Source organism: Rhinolophus ferrumequinum, chromosome 2 (genome assembly GCF_004115265.2).
Source record: "Rhinolophus ferrumequinum isolate MPI-CBG mRhiFer1 chromosome 2, mRhiFer1_v1.p, whole genome shotgun sequence".
Taxonomy (NCBI): Eukaryota; Metazoa; Chordata; class Mammalia; order Chiroptera; family Rhinolophidae; genus Rhinolophus; species Rhinolophus ferrumequinum.
Window position 1 is genome coordinate 103,488,575 of NC_046285.1, and position 19,538 is coordinate 103,508,112.

Genomic DNA, 19,538 nt, shown 5'->3' on the forward strand with positions numbered 1-19,538 from the left:
CCACCCATCCACCCATCCATCCACCCATCCATCCATCCATCCATCCATCCATCCATCATCCATCCACCCATCCATCATCCATCCATCTATCCATCATCCATCCATCATCCATCCACCCATCCATCCAACATGCAACTGACTGAGTCTCCTCCACGTGCCAATGACAAAGCTAAGCACTAACTCGGGATGGGCTTTGCCCATGAGCTCAGAGTCTAGTATGAGAGGCAGAGTTGTAAAGAAACAATCACAAATACCAACCCCACACTGCACTGTTTGATGCCCAGCTGCAGAATAATCCCCATAAGGGAGTTGTGCAGGCAGCATAAAATTGAGGACAGTATTTGAACTATTTGGGACATTGAAGAAAAAAATAATAAAACAGCCAAGAACACAAGGAGGAGCAGTAAGAGAATGAGGAGAAAGCTAGAAAAGATCCAAATCCTAGAAGCCAAGCAAGGACATTCAGTAAGACAGAAGTGGTCCACAGAATCCTACCTACAGAGAGATGCATGTGCGTGAGAAGTTCATTCAACGCCCACCACACACAATGAGAACAGGCTCTGGATCCAGCAAGTCACAACCTGTTGGTGGCCTCCAACAGCACCGCCGCAGAATGGTCGGAGTGAGCCCGCTTCCAAATGGGTCAGCAGTGCTTGGTTAGGAAGATATGTGAAGGTCAATGTAGGCTGTTCATGAAAGGAGCTGAGCCACAAAGACAGGAGAAGGGACAGTAGTTCAAGGAAAAAGCACCAGTGCATTCCGCCAGCCAACATTTGTTATGTGTGTACTGTTTCAGAAATGGCCAGCAGGTAGGGATGCAGCAGGGCACTTCCTGCCCTCACGACGTTTACAGTCCAATTAGGAGGTTTATCTGATTTGTTCAGCTTGTTTAAGGATAAGAAAAGCAGGAACATATATAGGCAGGACAGGGGGAACCGGTGGAGGAGAAGACCTAGAAATTCTAGAGAGGAACCACAAGCAGTCCAGTCTGGAAGAGACAGAGGCAAGGAAAGGCACGAGAGCACGCTGGCAGGGCCAGCTGTGGTGCGGCAGATGGCTGGGACCTGCTGCCGCAGAAGGAGGGGTACTGCCCAGTGTTTAATAACAGGCTGTCCGCAGGAAAGCTGACGGGGAAGCGCTTGGCAGTTTCTGTGGAGCAACTACTCTCATCATGACGGATGTCAAAGGACCAACAGGAGCGCCTGAATGCAGAGCTGGACAGAGATGCTCAGGACCACTTAGCACACCTGTGCTCTGGAAGCCGAACGACCTAGACGGAAAGCAGTGAGGACAGGGGTCTGGGAAGACCCCCCACACAGCTGCTCTCCTAGCAGCTGAGTCCCTGTGACGAGTCATTTCTGGGAATGGCAGAAACAAAAAACTATGGGAGGCTCGGGTGCCCTTAAACCACTTCCACACGAGCGCTTCTGCGTCCTGAACCCGATCAGTGGCCCCAAACGTGAGCTGTTTGTTGTTATCTTCCTTCAGTCTGACACTGCCAGTGTGCACACCTGTGTGCGTTGCCCCTTGTAACTGTGCTGCCTTACCCGCTGTAACTTAGAAAACTCGGTGAGGCAATTCTTGGGATCTTATAGAATTTCCCAAAGGGTCTCGTTTTGCTCTAGGTCATCGAGAAACGTTGCATAAATAAACAAGAGCAGTTCTGCTGGAAGAAAATGGTAAGAGTCTCCATAAATCATGTCGGAGCCACGCAATGGCCATGACTGTGCTTCTTGTCAGTTTTGTTTTGTTTCGTTGTTTGCTTTACTTTCATTTTGTTTCTTGGTGTCAATCTTTTTGCCTTCACAACACTAAATCAACCTCCGTCCACAATGTTTCTTCCCCTTCTTTTTTTTCCAGAGAGTAAAATAACGAGACATTAACGCGCCTCTGTGCACCGACTTTCAAAGCCTACCATGCGGATGGAGGAGGAAACACTCGGGCTCTCTCCGCGCAGCCTTGCCATCTGCAGGTGGAAGCACTCAGGCTCATCTCAGAGTGGAAGGAGCAGCTGCCAGCTGCCACCAGAACAGAACACACAGCCGCAAACAGCTCCATGGCCCCCCAGCCTGGGGGACCATGATCTGCCTAGAGGTCCCCAGTAAAAATGAGACATTTGAAGGAGAACAGGCTACATTTGAAAGGCGGGTGACATCAAGAACGGGAAAACAACTATAAATACTACTTCTCTCCCGTTTTACACTGAGCCTTCTGTTAAAGGAAACACATTTACCAGAGGTTTTTTTTTTTCCCCCTAAGTTCAACTGGAAAAACATAAATATTTAGTCATTTCATAACAGCACACAACTGACAAGCAGGCCATGGTTTAAAGGAACATTATGTATTTCTAAGAAAGTTTATCAAATAAAATATACCTTTGAGAACAAAATCCCAAATTTTTAGAAGCAAATTTGACCTTCATAATGAACTTTGTCTTGATATAATCACAAGGTCAAATCTTAAAGACAGCAAATGCACCGATAACCATATTTGCAAACAACAAGGTCTGTTTCATATTTTTAAATTTACAACACCGGGCAGAAAAAAAGTTACAACATTATTAATACATAATTACTTTTGTACTTGTAAATAAAAATAACTGATCGACAGTTTAGTTACTCGCTAATGTATTAACATTTCAATATTATAAATAAGAAACACAAAATTTCTGAGTGACAAGATCATCTAGAAAAATGACAACAACTTACATTAATCGAGTGACCACTCGTAAGGGGCCCAGTGATTACAGATCATCATTCCTTCTTTCAATATCATTCTGATGCTGGTAGGAGGCAGATGTCTTTATTTTAAATATAGTTTGGAGAAGCAGATAGGGAGAGTTAGAAGCTTTCCTGGGGTATGGGGTGGGGTTTGGGAACCAACTATCACAAAGGCAGGAAGAAAGAAAAATACTTGAGCCTCTCTTAACAATGTAGGTAAGTCTCTACATTATCTGCCATTATTGCTCTGTTGTTAAAAAGAAATTGTCAAATATGTACAGAACATCAACAGGGGACAGTTTCCTTGTGCTCTTTAAGGACGAGGAAACTTGAACTCATGAAAGTGGTTCTCTGCCCACTGGCTTTGCTAAAACTGTTGGCATCTGGTGATGGATATTTCACCACCAGGGCACTGAAACCAGCTTTTCCATTTCCGCTGACTCTTGCCTGGTTCCAGAGACCTGCATAAAGAGTGCCTCATTTGTATTGGACATGATTTGGAAGTAAAGACTTTTAAATCCTCCTCTTATTTTAAATAAAATTTATGAGCCTCGCCACAAATGCCTTTTGCTGATACTCACGACGTGAGGTTTATGACATGCCTCTGGCCATACAGCTATGCATCCCGTCTATCCAGCATTTTCCATAAACTCCATCATCAGTAAGTATTCACTGACCACCCCCTGCAAAGAGTTGTGGCCGGGGTGATGTTGGATGAAAACGTTCCCAGGTATGTCGCTCACTCCCAAAGAGCCTACATGTCTTGCAAGAGAGTAAGCCTGTGTGGCCCGAGGTTTCATGATCTAGAATAAGGGACAACATGGAAGCTACAATAAGAAGCACTGGGATAGCTCAGGGGAGAGAAGAAGGGAGCTTCTGCTTTGAGTGGTAGGATTTAAACAAGACCATGAAAAATAGGAAGAATTTATATAGACATCGGAGAGGAGGGCAATCCCAGGAGAGAGAGAAGCCACCCAGCAGGCAGATGTGAGCTGGAAGCAGAACACATGGCTGTGAAGGGGCAAAAGGCAGCCACCTGTGTGTGTGAGGACGAAGTGATGCAATGGCAAAAGCCTTCTAGTCAACAGCGTCACCGTGTCTTTATCAGCTTTGCCATCTCCAGAGGTAGTCAAGGAGGGCTTTTCATAACAGGACAATGGCCTCGAACAGAGGGTGTGGAGGGAAGCTGGGCCAGTCTCTCAGGCAGCTGTTCCAAAAAAGCAAAGAAGTGGGAGTGCCCGAGGTCAGGGGAGACACTAAGCACATCAGCTGAATCGCGAAGGCTTGTGTGGACCAGAAGCGCCCGACCGAGACCATCAGGGCGGCCGAAAGCACAGGCTGTGAAGTCTGACCTTCACTCTGAAGTAGCCGCTGGAGTTTTGAGCATCTGAGGGATGGCATGTCCCGCAGAGGCTTTTGAGAAGACTGACAAGGCAGCTGGCTGCCAGGAGGGAAAGGCCAGTACAAAGGCTGCTGCCAGGTCCAGCCAGGGGAACACAGGTGGGCAGCCAAGGAAAGCAGGAGACAGGGCAGAGGTGGGAGGAGATGCCAGAACCTGGGGGCCAACTGGACACAGAAGGTGAAGTGGAAAGAGAAGGAGAGAAGGGTGTCAAACGGGGAAAGTGGGGTCTTGATGAAGACGGCACGTTCTGTTCCAGCTACAAGAGTGAGACATCTCAGGGGCTCCAGAGCCCCGTCCAGTCAGGGATTGTGACTGGACCTCTGCCTGAAGGCTGCACTTAGAAGGACGATAATGGAGTTTCCAGAGGCAGTGGGGGGAGGGAGGGAGTGAAGATGGGAACTGAGAGAGAGAAGGTAGGGAAATGAAAAAACGGCTTCTCCGCCAAGTGGGCAGCACCCGACCATCTCTGGTCCCCACACACCTGCCTGTTGAACCAGCAGGCTGTGAAGGGATGCTTTCCTCTCTTGAAATTTGCGTTTTCAATTTGCAGCACTCACGAGGCACATTATAAGGTTTGCTCAACACTTTTTTTCTCTCGCTGGGAAGCTGTTGAGTACCTGAACCTTTCCTTGCTGGCCTCACCCTCTGAAATCTGACCAGGTTTGGCAATCTCAAGACCAGGTCTTTAAACCAATGCGTCATGAGCCAGTTAACCCACCAAGGCTTCCGCTATTTCTCTGGGTGGTTCCTAAGGGCTGTGTTCAGCAGTCCACCCACAGAGCCTTTGGTGGCACTCGTCATTGGCCCGTTTCTCGAGAGAGCCCAGAAGGTGGTTATTACTATCCTCATTTTTCTGACGAGGAAACCAAAGCTTCGGAAGATCACAGATCTGTAAGTGGATGCATGGGGATTTGAACTTGAGATTCAGCCCAGCCTCCAATTATTCCATGAACCATGCTGTCCCCTGAGGGGAGAAAAGTCACACACTGGTTCAGTAGCAGAGAAGACAAACAGGAGGCAAGCTTCCCTAACCTTTCTGTGCCATTTCCACTGCGGGGGCCCCTCTCCCGAGATCCATGATCCTCTTTCAGTTAAAACCCATTAAGACTTACAGGAAATGGTTTACAGAGAAGTTACAAGTTTTGGGGGATTACTTGTGAATTTTAAATACTTTGCCCACTGGAGTCACATTAGTAATTACCTATTAGAGGTCATTTAAAGGTGAGAGCCTCCAGTGAATGTGAATTACGCACCCTGAGTAGTAAAACCAGGGCATGAAATGACAGTTCACTCCTGTGGCCTGAGTTTGTCCACTAGCTGGTTTTGCAGGATTGGTGTCCAGGGCAGTGGAACCTGAGTTGGATGGAGACAAGCATGCAGGGCGTTCAAAGGGTGTGTTCTTGGGGTAAACACCCATGACTGTGGGGGAAGAAGCAGCCCTAGTAAAGGCCTCAGGTAACCTCATGGGGCTCTGCAGGTGGGCTGGCCCTTCAGAGCTGGGAGTCAGGGACGAGGCCTTTACCCCCTGCTGTGTGGTTAACACCATGGCAACTTGACTAGGCTCTGATGCTAAGCTCTTTGTTCAAACACTAGTCTAGGTGTTGCTGTGATAGTATTTTATAGATGCACTTAACATCTACAATCAGTTAACTTTCAGTAAAGCAGATTACCCTCCCTAATGTGGGTGGGTCTCACCCAATCAGGTGAAGGATTTAAGGTGGGGGGACCCTGAGATTTCTGGGGGGAGAACAAATTCTCCCTCCAGACCATAACATAGAAATTCTGTCTGAGTGTCCAGCCTGCCAGTCTGCCCTACAAACTTCAGAATCAAGACTGGATCATCTCTTGCCTAAGTTTCTAACCTGCTGGTCCAAGCTACATTTTGGACTTGCCAGCCCCCACAATTGTGTGGACCAATTTTTTAAAATAAATTTCATTAAAATAGATATAGATTAGAGATACAGATATAGGTAGAGCTAGAGCTACAGATCGAGATCGAGATCAAAATCAAGATCGAAATTGAGATCGAGATCTACATACATATATATAGCCATCCTACTGGGTCTCCTTCTCTGGAGAAACTAGCTGGTACCCCTGTCATGATTTGATTAGCCAATGGTAGCCCCAAGAAGGGGGCACGACCTTGGGCAGATGGTCATCATCAGCTAGCACTCCCCAAAGAAGGCTGACAGCTGAGAAATCTTCTAGCCATACTCCCAATGTCTAAAGAAATAAGTCCTCCCTTTCTGAAGGGACCTGGGCAGCACATCCTACAGTGTATGCGTAACAGGCAAAAGGAAGAGACACAGTAAATTACCAGAAGCAAGTGAAACCCAGAATAATAAAATCACACGATTTAGAGTTGGGAAAGAACTTAGACATCATTAATAAGTGTGAAATAATTCAGCAAAAATGGACAGCATGAGACGTTCAAGGTATGCTGGGGTAACTCTCAGCAGACCAGGGTCATCAGGACTCCCCACCAGACAGCAGGTGATCCCCATCTCCACACACAGCCTCAGCCAAGATGGGAGCCTGACCCTTCCCCACACACAGGAGGGAGAGGAGGCTCTCTAAAATCCAGAGTCAGAGAGGGGCGGGGGCTCATTTGCAGAGTTTGCTTGATTTCTGTGTGGTGTAACTACTCCCCCCATTTCCATCTACCAACCAGAGGAGCTGGGAGAGGTGCACAAAGCTCCCACAGCTCTCGTGTTCGACACAGAAAGGGAGGCTGAGAGGCAGATCAGGGCAATCAGAGACCTGGTATTTCTTTAGAGGGACTGTTTGTTGTCAGACACTGGGCAGTGCCTCCCACAACCCCAACGGGACAGAGAAGAGACACTTAGGTGGTGAAACTGGACGCGGGCACACAGACATACACACTAACGTCCCAGGGTGTGACAGAACCTTCAGAAGAAGCATTTTGGGAGTCTCACAGGCTCCCCCAGGACTCTAAGCTGCCGGGGCACAGGACTGGAGCCACCTGAGAGCAGGTAAGTAGAAAGGGCCACGGTGGGAGCATACTGAGCGGCCATCAATGGCCTGGGCATCCTCTTAGTGCCATGGGATCCGTGGAAGTGGCCAGACTTCTGGGGGTGAATCAACCCTGAGAGAAAGAGGCCGGAGGTACACCAGGGGTCAAGAAACTAGGGGGAGGGTGTCATAAGCAGACAAACACCAGGGCATCGCCATGCCACAGAGAGCTGTAATGGGATGTGTCTATGAGAGCCCTCAGGAATCCTCCAATATGCCCCATAAAAGGCAGCCAGAGCTTGGACCTCAGCTTCACAAATCACAGCACACTGCAAGTAAGCCCCTTATTACCATCTCCTTTTCTGCTCCAGCCCTGCAGGACCAGGTGCAAAAGTCAGTGGGGGGAAGGGGAACGGAAGAGCAAGGCTGGGAGACAGGGAGCCAGCCACGGAGCCAGAGGACTTTCCAATTCTGAGACAGGCTCAAGATGCAAAGGATCTTTAAATGGACTGAAAAAAACAGACTTATATTTATTAGACTTATCTGGACTTCTCAATACTTGAAAATTAGGCTGTCAATAAAAATCTGGGAGTGATGGGGAAAGTCTGGCACGTGACAAGACTGGGAACAGAGGTGGGGAACAACCTTAGACTTGAGCAGTGATTGGGGAAATAAAGTTGCATTGTGCACTGCCCCCCACTGAGTCAAGACCAGGCACAAAACAGTCTGGTGGATGGCCGTGTTGGGACAGCCTGTAACCACGCCAGGTGGAAGGAGGTAGGTGTCAGGACCCATCAGACCACATGTTAACAACAGCCCACCTGGTCTCTGCAAGAGACGGAGAAACAGGACAAGGCAAATCAGTGAGGAGTGAGGGGTGGGGTCCAACTTCAGGGCCGGGGCCAGGAAGTGTACAAAAGTGAGAAGTGCCAGGTGGACAGACACCAAGAGACAGAATGGTCTAGAGAGGGTCAGTGATCCAGGTTGGTGACGACCCATGCTCCAACCGCAGCCCCACCCCATCCATCTTTGGCTCACCTGGGACTGCAAAGGTAATTAGTGAAAACAGCTCACTGGGAGAGTAGCTGGGCATCAAGGCAGTTTTGACAATGTCAGGATCAGAAGTGTTTGCCTGTGGGCCAGTGGCTGGAAGAAATGGCCTGCTATATAGAGACAGCTTTACAGCTTTAAGTTCAAGCTGGGTTCCCACCTTCTCTCAAGGGAGGGTGAGAGAGAAAGAAAATGTCCCCTGGAGGACAGGGCTCAGAACAGCTCCAGTGTAGTGTCACAGGTTCTCCGCCTGCTCCACAGGAGGCAGCCCTCCAGAGGGCAAAGAAGGGGTTCAGAGGGGACGCTAGAGTGACGCCACCTTCTGTGGCTGTCTGTCTCACGCCAGGAGGGTAGGACCTCTTCGATCATATCAACAACCTCTGCTCACTCTTGAGAGGATGAAAGGCAGGTAGAAAAAGCTCATTTTATAGGACCCAGAAATGCAATAATAAGAAATCTTATGAAGGGTGAAATCATAGCACCAGCTAAAGGTAGAATTAAACAATTAAGGGACAATTTTGGCTGAAATATGCCAAGAGGTTTTTGTTTATTTTGTTTCTTTGTTTATGTTTCAATGTTTTTGGTCAATAACTAATACTGAGTGTGTTTTACAGGTGAGCCAAAGAAATGTCAATTTGATACTTCAAGCAGTTTCTAAACTCTGATATAACGCAAAGAAAGCTAAAGGCAGACCTGGGATTCCAACCGGTCCATGTGTCTAACCTCACTGGGACATCCTTGGCTCCAAATCCCTACATTATCACTATTAATTTTTTCCCCATCTAATTATTACAATCGGGTTTTCCGGGGAACAAGCCCCACCCAGAACGATCACCTCTACCCCCAGGACATAGGGTTCATCAGCTTCTATCGTTGGGACTGACAGATGTCGTATGAGTCACAGAATCACTGTATTCCAGGATTGGTCAGCAGGACCCCCACCCCCCCACACACCAATTCAGATGACAGAGCCCACAACTCAACAGCCCTATTAGGCTGGAATTCAATTATGTTTAAATGACACCAGTGATGGAAATCCACACTGAAGGCTCAGTTGTGAAGGTACCATCGTCCCAAAACATCTACAAAGTTTTGTGAAGCCTAAAGAAAATCAAGGAAAACCCCTTTGGGGACAAAGACAATGTACAAGCTAACTTGTGAAGCAATCCAATACCATATTATTGTAATACACGAGGTCAATAGAAGAAAAAAATCAGAAAGACAGGTGATAGATAGAATTATAGACAGACAGACAGGTGGATGGACGATAGTTCAGTCGATATTTATTTTGAGTGTTCACTGCCAAAGGCGAATCAGGATAGATACAGAGTGGGGAGGAGAATCGGAACTAAAAGTTGTTCCCACACGAGCACCTTTCCCCGCTTTACTTCTTAGATTACCTGACCCCTGTGTTCTCGCTCCTCTGACGTGCTCCTATGAGCTCCTTGTGCTCCCAGCACAGGTCTGCATCCTTCTGTATCCACGCATTTTCATTCACCACCTCACGTAGAGGGGACGACTGTTTTCTCCTACAGTAATAACAGACGCAACTTCAAAATAACTTCGGAGACATAAAAAATCAAAATGAGCAGAAGTCAAAGCTTAACGAGCACTTTTGAAAAAGAAAGTTATTTTATGAAGAGAGTTTGAACTTGCAAAGACTTTGAAGGTCCTCTGAGCCATTTCCATTGTCTCCCTAACAGCTTTTCGTTCTGTTATTTGCACTTGGTTGGCATACACCTCCTACTTCTTGATTTAATTTCAGTTTTTAACTTTTGACACTTTCATTACAAAGAGAGGAACTTTTTAAAAATAAACCAAACAGCTGTACAAATATCATTCAAAAATCAAATGATTTTAATAAGTATTGACTTTAATTGGGGGGAGGGGGTGACGAGGACTGGAAAAGCGGCAACTGACGTATTTACAGTAATTTAAGTCGACCCTGATCATGAAAAATACTCTACGTTTTGTAAATAGCGCCACAGAGCCACCGTGCTGTGGAAGTCATGCTTAATAACACACGAACATGGGGGCTTGGGGAGATTTTTCTTCTTCGTGCTCTCAAGCCTTTTGAAGAATATCTTTGAACACCTCACAGTGATTTGATGCTTAATGTTTCACTCCTTTAAGCAGCTGGAAGTTTCCTGAACAAAACACATGAGCCTTTCATTCCCAGAACTCTAACGTCTGCTGAAAGCCCTCAAAAAATTATGATTCCAGTTGGAATGAATTTCCTTCTGAGAAGTGACAGATAAACCACATCAAAAACGTTACTGAAGAGCTTTCTGCTTCTACTGAGGACGGGGTAACCTAGCCATGGTCGGAGTGGGGGCACAACTGTGCCACTGAGACAGGTGAGCGCAGACATATTTCAGGCAGGAGCACGGGCCAGGCGACACTGAAAAGTTCTGTGCAGCCTATGGCCCTCTGAAGATACACTGACGTCGAGTGGAGCCAGTTCAGAAACGCTCAACTTTTAATCTGCGCCATTATCTTCTACAGAACTTCTCTTTAAGAGGGTATCTCTGTCATATGAAGAGATCAGAAACATGTCCAGATCAAATCCTTTTTCAACAAAAATGCATATAGCGAAATGCATTTTCCAGCAATGGGCCTCACTGAAACATTTTTCAGTATTTTCAGACAAACTGTTGTTAAAACAAACAGATAAAACTCGGAGCCATCCTCTGAGGTGTCCGGTGCTAGGACTGCAGGGGGCGCTCCATCTATTTGGGGCGGGAGGCCTGCCATTTGAAACCTCTAGCTTTCTTACTGGTTCTACTGAATTAATCAGCGACTTTGCAGCAAAATCACAAACCCAGCTGGTTCCTCCAGACATCAACCTGTCCAGGAATCCTGACCCTGTTCTCAGATCGAGAAAGGTCCCTGAAGAGGTTTTCAATCACCCTGGGAGAAATAAGGGAGAAAGTGGAAGAATACTAATTGTATTCACAAAAATAATTAAAGAAGCTGAAGGCATTTTTCTTTCTTTTGAGATTATATCCTTCATATTTTTAGCGGAAGGCTGAGGTGTTAAAATGTCCTTTAGTTACTGAAATGCTGAAAAATTACAGAATAGGGTTTTGTTTTCTTTGTTATTTTCATTTTTAATGTCCTCACTTGACAAAACAAATGGCAATCCTGATTCCCTCCCCTTTTTTATTTTACTAGTCCCAGGCCTTAATAGAAAGTCTCCACTCTAAAATGTCTGCAAAACTACGAGAATTCGATTAAATACCTGAAAACATTTATTATAGGAGGAAATGCAAAATATTATATATATAGTGTCATTACAATCAGGAAAGATAATACACAAATGTGATATAAAATGCAAAATAAAAGTAGTTGCATAAGGATGGTATAATTTGAACAATGTAATTTTTTCAACTTTTTCTTTTTAATATTGCTATAAAAGTATCTTTTAAATGAAAAGAAATGTCTTTTAAATTATATTAAAATTAAATCAATGAGAAGATCAAAAGACAAAAAAAATAAAAGTTCCCTATCAAAGTGCACATTTCTCCCTCTAGCCCTTAGAGTTTGTCTTTCTAAAAATATTCAAATAAATGTTAGCTCTTTCATCACGTTTATAATTCATAAATGAGTATTATTTATTGTATCCTATCTGAGTACTAATCCAATCCACGTGTCTGTCTGTGTTGGGTCCTGAAAAATAATCCATGCCATATTCAGACCCTTCTCTGATCGAGTCAGCTTGAATAGGAGCGATTTTAAAATCTTCATGCAACTTCTATTAGCCACACGCCCCTGCAAGACTCACAATCCAGTTGCTCTCTTACTGGGCGTTTGACGTGTTAACTAGAGAGTGTATTTATCCTAGAGCATCCTCCCTCTTTTCTTTCCCAGCTCTAAGTGATGATTCTGCCTTGGTTCCCTATAAAACAAGCTTTCCATGGTGCCTGTAGTTGGTTAACAATACTGTACTGGACACTTAAAAACTTGATAAGAGGGCAGATGTCATATTAAGGGTTCTTATGACAACATGGCGGCAGCAGCCACCATCATCATGAATCACCATCATCATCATCTTCAGTGCTTAATAGACGCAATCATTTTCATCTGTCCTCCCTTCCAATTTCCTCTTTCCCATAGTAGAAGGTTTACTCTCTTGCTAAATTCTCAGTTTTTCCTACCAGATAAATGGCATGATTTTTATTTTCTTCCGCCCCACTTCTATACACTTTTTAAACTATGGGGAAACTATCTATACTATCCCAATGCTTTCAACACCAATAATATATACAATTATGTAAAGAAAATCATCTTTGAATTAGACAGTACCCATTGTTACCCAATGAGTTAAAAAAAAAAAAAAAGACTTCGCTTATTGAATACCCTTTATTTCCCTGGACTTAAGTAGAAGTACAAAAAAATATTCTTTCTGAAAAGTAACCCCAAGTCACCACATGGCAGACTCACCTGAGACAGTCAGGCCCTACTTCCTTTACAAACACATTGAAATGCTAAATGCTATAGAAAATATAACCACCAACACAACACACCAGACCACCCAGAAAAAGAATTTATGTAGTAGCCAAGAGTAAGAGAAAGAAAAGGAAATCATCAAGGTCCAGAACCAAAGAGAGAAATTAAAGCATGAGTTGTATATGCTAGCTGAAATCACAGTAACCCACAGGAATCAGGGTCACAAATACAAGACCTAAGGATAGTATAAGATTCTAAGGCCCAAACAGTGACAAAGCATATGACTTATGGCCCAGAGGAAGATGGAGAGCTAGAATTGGGACCCTCCCTAGCAAGAAAGCTTGCTATGTGCCTAACGCCATGTGCAGATAAAAAAGTTATCTGTGAGAAATCCAAATCTCATTTCTATTATCGATAACTTATACCAGGGCGGATGGATGGATAGATAGATAGATAGATAGATAGATAGATAGATAGATAGATAGACAGACAGATAGATGACTGATCCATAACCATCAAACCCCAAGGGGTCTGGCAGAAGCAAACAGAAAACCTACTGTGTAGGGACAATTTCACATGTTAAGTTATGGTGAACTCACAAATAAAAAATAATCCCCACTAAAGATGAGCTCACAAAGTACATGAAAAAAAAAACACGAAAATGAATAGATTTTAGCAGATGTAGAAAATGGAAAAAGCGTGAATTAGCACCCCAAACTCTGTGAATAAAGGTTCAACCCAAAAAAGTCTATAAAATAAATTTGAAATGACTTTTTCAGAGTAATTAAAACCATAATGAAAAGGAGAACAGTATAAACCAATAATAGGCAAAGCTGAAATAATTGAAGACAACTTCCAGAAATGAAAAATGCAGTAGATAATTTTGAAAATTAATTACTCATAAATGATGGGGAGCAGTAGTGAACTATCTACAGAAAAAAAATGAAAACGGGGGAGAGTGAGGGAGAGGGAGAGGGAGAGAAAGGAGAGGAAAAGATGCTCGGAGCATGGAGGCTAGAATGCACTGTCCAATGCTTATCAGGATTTCCATAATTAGTGAACAGTGAAAATGAGTAATAAAAAATATTCCAGATACTTGGGAAAAAATAATAACCAGATTTGAGGAAATAAATGAGACTTCAGAAGGAAAAATAAAAAGAAGCCCTGTACAAAATAAATATAATGAAATCCACATCTACTCGTATCATAATGAAACATCAAAGACAAAGAGAAAGTATTAAAAGTGACCAGAGGACAGAAAAGAGATTATCTACAAAGGAGCCAATGTGATGGATACAAGCTTTCTCATCAGCAACAACAGATGCCAGAAGGCAATAAAATAATATCTTCAAAGTCCTGAGGGAAAATAACTGGTAACCTAAATAACTGTCAGGCACAATGAGCATTCAAAGCAGAGGGTAAATTTAAGAAATGCTGAGGGAAAGAATGAAAGACTTTACTACTCAGACATTTAATTAAAGAACTACAAGGAAATCAAGCCCAGAAGAGAAAAACATTACACTCAAGAAGCAAAGGCATACAGTTTAGTAAGTAGTTGATAAATCTAGTAAACAATGACACAATTAAATATGATAATGATCGATTTTAGAAGGATTTTACAGCAAAATAAAACTGAAAAACTAGGCAACAATAACAGTGTTGGGAAATGGAAGTCAGAGCCTTGCACGGTGTAGAAAAAGGACAGAGATATTTGCTTAACTGTTGCTTGTTTAAAGAACAACTGTAAAATTGTAGGAAGACCCCTGACTAAATTGGAATGTACACATTCCAAAAACAGTAGGTGTGGGGAGGAGGAATAAATAAAGTCAGAAAAGGAGTAAAAATGGGAAGCAAAAAATAAGTTAACAGTAACAAGTACAAATATATATATATAGTAATTATATCATAAATATACATTATATAGATTAAACTCACTTGTCAAAATATGACAAATATAACTATTCTCAATTTGGGTGATTTTTAAAATCCAAGTTATATTGTTTATGACAGACAAATCTAAAACATGAAAATTTTCACATAAATTTGTTGAAAAGGTATACCTGACATCCCAAAAAAGCAACTCAACCACTAACAAAAATAAAGCTCGAGTAGCAATTTTAATATCAGGAAAAAATAGATTTTAAGACAAAATTCATTATTAAGAATAAAGATGAGTAATGCTTAATGAGAAAAAGGAGTAACACCAAGCAAATATAAAAATCCAGAATTATATGCACCAAACAACAGAGCCTCAAAACATATAAGCCAAAATTAACAGAATTAAAAAGAGAAACAGAAAAACCTATTATAGTGTACAGAAAGAAAATGTCATTTTCTCCAAAACTGCTAGATCTAGCAGACAAACAAACTAGTGTGGCTGGTTCTCAGACGCTGCTTTGTGAGATGTGGGAGACAGGGAGGCTCGAAGCTTCTTGCTGATACAGAGTGGGCTTGCAAATCAGTAAGAGCTGTCTCTCACGTGGGGGGTCACCAGCGCAAGCTGAGGGAGCCTGGGAGCAACAAGCCAAGGGGTCTGCCACTCCTGGGAATCCTGCAGGTCCCCGAATATACTCACACATGGGCTGTCACCCACAGGGCCTCAGTAGGATGGTATCAGACAGACAAGGACAGCAAGCTCTACAGAAGCAGCCAGACCCTTCATTTCACCCCATACCCACCCCATACTGGGGAGCAGGAACCAGGTGAGGGAATGAATGATGAATGAGGCCGCCCCTCCATATCCCCATGGCCCATCCCTCATGATTTGGAGGGAAGTTTAGGGTAAAATCATGGAAGACTTTTTCATTAGACTACATTTGACTTTTACATGACTGATGGAGACAAGACGGTAGGAAGGGGTGTGAAGGAGAGCTCTGTCTACACATGGCTGCAAGCAGAGTGAACACAATTACTGAATGTATCAGTTACATAAAGATGTGAAAACACAATAATCCAGCTAGATCTGACCGGAATTGAACAAAATCCTGCGCCAAGTAGAAAATATACACTCGTTTCATACCCGGGTGCGAGATTTGTCAAAATTGCCTACGTATTGAGTCCCGAAGAAATAATCCACAAACGCCAAAGAATGAATGGCCACACAACACGCTCTCTCACCACAATGAAACAAGACTAGAAGTCACAAAAGACATCTCAAAAATGGCTTTAAAACAAACAAAAACAAAAATCAAAATAATTATGAGTCCAAATTATCAAATAACTCGAATGGAACTGCCATAAAAATCAGGATATGAACTAGATCTACACATTACAGTATGGATAAATCTTAACACATAATGTTGAGTGAAAAAGCAAATTGCAGGAGGATATGTATAAAATAGTACTATCTGTGCAAAACTTTAATGCCTTTATAGAGCACACATGTGTGCATGGACACGTGTGGCACATAGATGCAAAGAGAGACCAGAGACATGTGAGCAGGAAGGATACACACCCATTTCTGGATACTGAATGGAGGAGATGGAACTGGAAGGAACAAAAGTGAGTCACTGACTGTTTGTAAGTTGTATTTCTTTCAAAAGAACCCGAAAAAAAATACAGTTAAGTGTAAGCATATGTTAAATTTGGTCGGTAGATTTTTGTTTGTTTGTTTTATTATGACTGGGCTTTTGTGTGTTTCAAATACATAGAATCAAACACAAGAAAAGCCACTCGAACGCCCAACATCATTTCTAACACAGCTTCTGCTTTTCTGTGGGAGGGCTTTTCTGGCAGCTTCAGTGTGAGGCTAGACTAGAGGCCTGGATGAGGAGATGGGGCCACCAGCACTCGCACACAGCGAGTAACTGACTGCAGCTACTACTTGGGTCTCTCCCACCACCAAAAGCAAAGCTTCCCAGGAAGAAATGAGAACCGAGAGACGCTTTCCTAACATGCTGCTGCATTGCTACAAGTCAGACCCCAGCTCAGGCCACGAAGGGGTAAAGGGCACATCTGCACAGCTGCAGTCAGCCTGCTTCTGTGCGATGGCAGCATTCACGACCCTAAAAGCAGCCTGTCGCCTCGGTCTCCCTTCCGCACAGATGAACTTGGCCCACGTCCATCTACTTCTCTGCCTTCCAGCATCTCTATCAGAAAACAGCAAACCCAATCTCAGCTGTGGGCGGGGGGGAGGGCGCAGATTGTGTGTGTGTGTGGGGGGGGGGGGTGTCTGTGTGTGTGTAACACGGATTCCTCGAAGTTTCAATGAAAACACTGCATGCAGACCGACCAAAGCAGGTGATACGGAATTGCAATTGTACCAACGCGTTAGGACAATGAACTTTTGATCCGGGCAATCATTCTGCTCTGTGGTGTGAGAAAGGAAACCTCAGGAATGGTACGCCCGCCTTGCCGTGACCACACAGGAACGTGCGTCTTGGCAGCCCGGAGCAGCCCCACACCGCGCCTCTCCCACCCCGTGCCCGGGCCTATGCACAAAGCAGGGCCACTGACCGCATGGAGGAGGAGTCCAAGGAGAGACTGAAAAAGAGGAAGACGGTGCTTCCCATGATGGAGGAGAAGACACTTCAGAGTAAGAGGGCTCGCATGAAAGAGCCCTCCTTCCTGTCACCTCTGTGCAGCCACCATTCCCTGATTCCTCTCACAGCGGAGGCTCCACGGTTGGGGCAAGGTGGCCACCAGATGTAACCCGCTGCCAGCCGCTCGCACCCCAGCGCTGGCTTCATCCTTAGTTATTCCTGTCCTCCTCCCACACCACACATCCAAACCACATCCACAATGTGCCATACCCCTCGTCCCCACCACCCACCTCCAGGCCACCCTCAAGCCACTCTCTGTTGTCATCTGGATTATTCCGAGAGCTTCCTGCGCTCCCAGCTTCAACCCCTAAAACTACTGTCCACACCGCAACCAGCTTGATCTCAGAAAAACATACATGCTATCAGGTCTCTCCCATTACTCAAAACCCTCCCTTGTTGGGCATCCCATCTGACAGGTTAAAAACCAAAGACCAAGTCCTCACAGTGGCTCAGCATACCCTTTGTGAGCAGCCCCCCTCATTTCTCTGACCTCATCTCCACTCCTTCTCCGTCCCTCTGTCCAGCCGCAATGGCCTCACTGCTCTTCAGACTCAGAAGGCCCTCGCTGTTCCCTGGTTCTGGAATGTTCTTCCACCAAATAGCTGATGGCTCCCCCCTCACCTCCTGTGGGCTTTTACTCAAATGTCACTCCTTCCATTACTGGACACTCTAGAAATCCTAACCCCCAACAGTCTCTATTCCCAGCTTTTGTTTTCTCCTTAGCACTTCCTTCCACCCAATCCAACCTTTCCCTGTTTATCTTATTTTCTGACTGTCTCCCCAGGGAGAATGGAAGCTCCTGAGGGCGGGACATTTATCTGCTTTGCTCAGCACCCAGAACGGGACCTGGCCCATAGTTAGCAAGCACTGTCTGTTAGCTGAATTATGAAAGTCTGTGACAAAAGAGAAGTGGAGGGGAAGGCGCTTCTGTGTTCTGGTTTATGACACTGGTGCCAGGCAGGAAAGAAAGGGTTTCATGGGATTCTTCTTTCCTGAGTCAAAATGCTAACGGCTTTGATTTTTAAATAAACTAAATTTAGTTGGAGACATCTTAACTCATTTTTCTCAAGTGAAGTTATATGTATTCTAGCTCATAAATAGGAGGAAGAATGTGGGTGACATTTCCAAGACCGTAGCAAACGCCAGCCAAGAAAAAAACACACAAAATGTCCCGAAGGTCTAGCGATGCACATGAAAAATTCCGTTTTACAAAATTACGAGTCACAAAACATTCAGAAACATTGAAAACACTATTTAAAAATTAAAAGTTTTCTCAGTTTCCTGAAAATGTGATTAATTTGAACTAATTTTTCCTTTTAGAAATAAAATAATAGGAATAGCTTTTTGATTAAAGCATGTTAGTTAAACTTCAATATTTTATTTGGCTTTAAAGTATTATTTTCCAATTTCTATCATTATCCATAGTAGCTCTTTCATAGCATGTTTATTGTTTTAAAGGCCAAAATGACGTGTCATGGGCAGATTTCATTCACATCAAGAGCGTTTACACATATTAAATCCTACACGACGCTTTCAAAAAGGTCCCCTTGCCATTCTCCATCTTCCATTCCCACTGAAGAATTACTTAAACCTCCATGAATAAGCAGGTGAAGAAATAAAACCCAGCAAGTGGGCATCATTATGGTCACTTTCTTGGACATTTCTAAGCAGCAGATTTAACTGCAAACCATTTAACTCTTTGTAGGAGCTGTATAAGTCTACACGGGGAGGGCCCACTGAAGTCCTGCTTCTTCCTAGTTTGTTTGCTGGTTCTTATCAGCATCTATAAATGTTCATCTTGGAAGTCACATTTCAAGCACACACTTGGATTGGCAGAGCAGGAACTCTGGACGTGTCCATTTAGGGGAGTCATGGACACCAATCACCTTCCTTAAGACTACTGAGTAAACTCAACAATAGGACCGAGCTGTTTTAACTGCCATCAGTTGACAAAAGAAATCACTGGCCTTTTACTCAGACTGAGTTTCCAAACTAAAAATTAGCCCAAGCAGCTACTTGTTCGTCTCCTGCTGATGCCTGTTTTCTAAGCAGTAACCAGCATATGAAACGCAATGACCTTGCTGTCATCAGAGTTGTTGGACGAACTCATTAATTCAGAGCCAGTCACTACAGCACATCCCATGACCACATTTCAATGAAAATGCAAAACGGTCCTCCAGGAAGCACGAGTCCTCTGCCCGCCGCCTGGCCGTGCATTGTGCATCACTCACTTTCGTAAGGACCTGAGCACACTCTCCGCAGCAGCATTGTCCCCACGGCGCAGACAGCAGCAAGCAGCAGTGATGCACCTGCAGGCGGCTGTTCCTCACTGTCCCTGGGAAGGCGAACAAGTGACAGTATCACTGGGGTTTTTTTTTCCCCTTTCTCCTCTTCTCCATTCCC

The 19,538-nt window shown here is 44.3% G+C and overlaps 1 protein-coding gene across 7 annotated transcripts in view; it reads right to left on the minus strand.

Moving 5' to 3' along the window:
* The window catches only part of ERG (ETS transcription factor ERG), a 253,890-nt gene that overhangs the window by 187,676 nt on the left and 46,676 nt on the right, over positions 1–19,538 (minus strand). The window contains exon 2 of one of the 7 annotated variants that reach the window (XM_033132086.1): positions 19,367–19,470. The exons of the other annotated variants lie outside the window; for them this stretch is intronic. The gene's annotated coding sequence lies outside the window, so the exon portion shown is untranslated. The remainder of the gene's footprint in view (positions 1–19,366; positions 19,471–19,538) is intronic. 7 annotated transcript variants of the gene reach the window in all.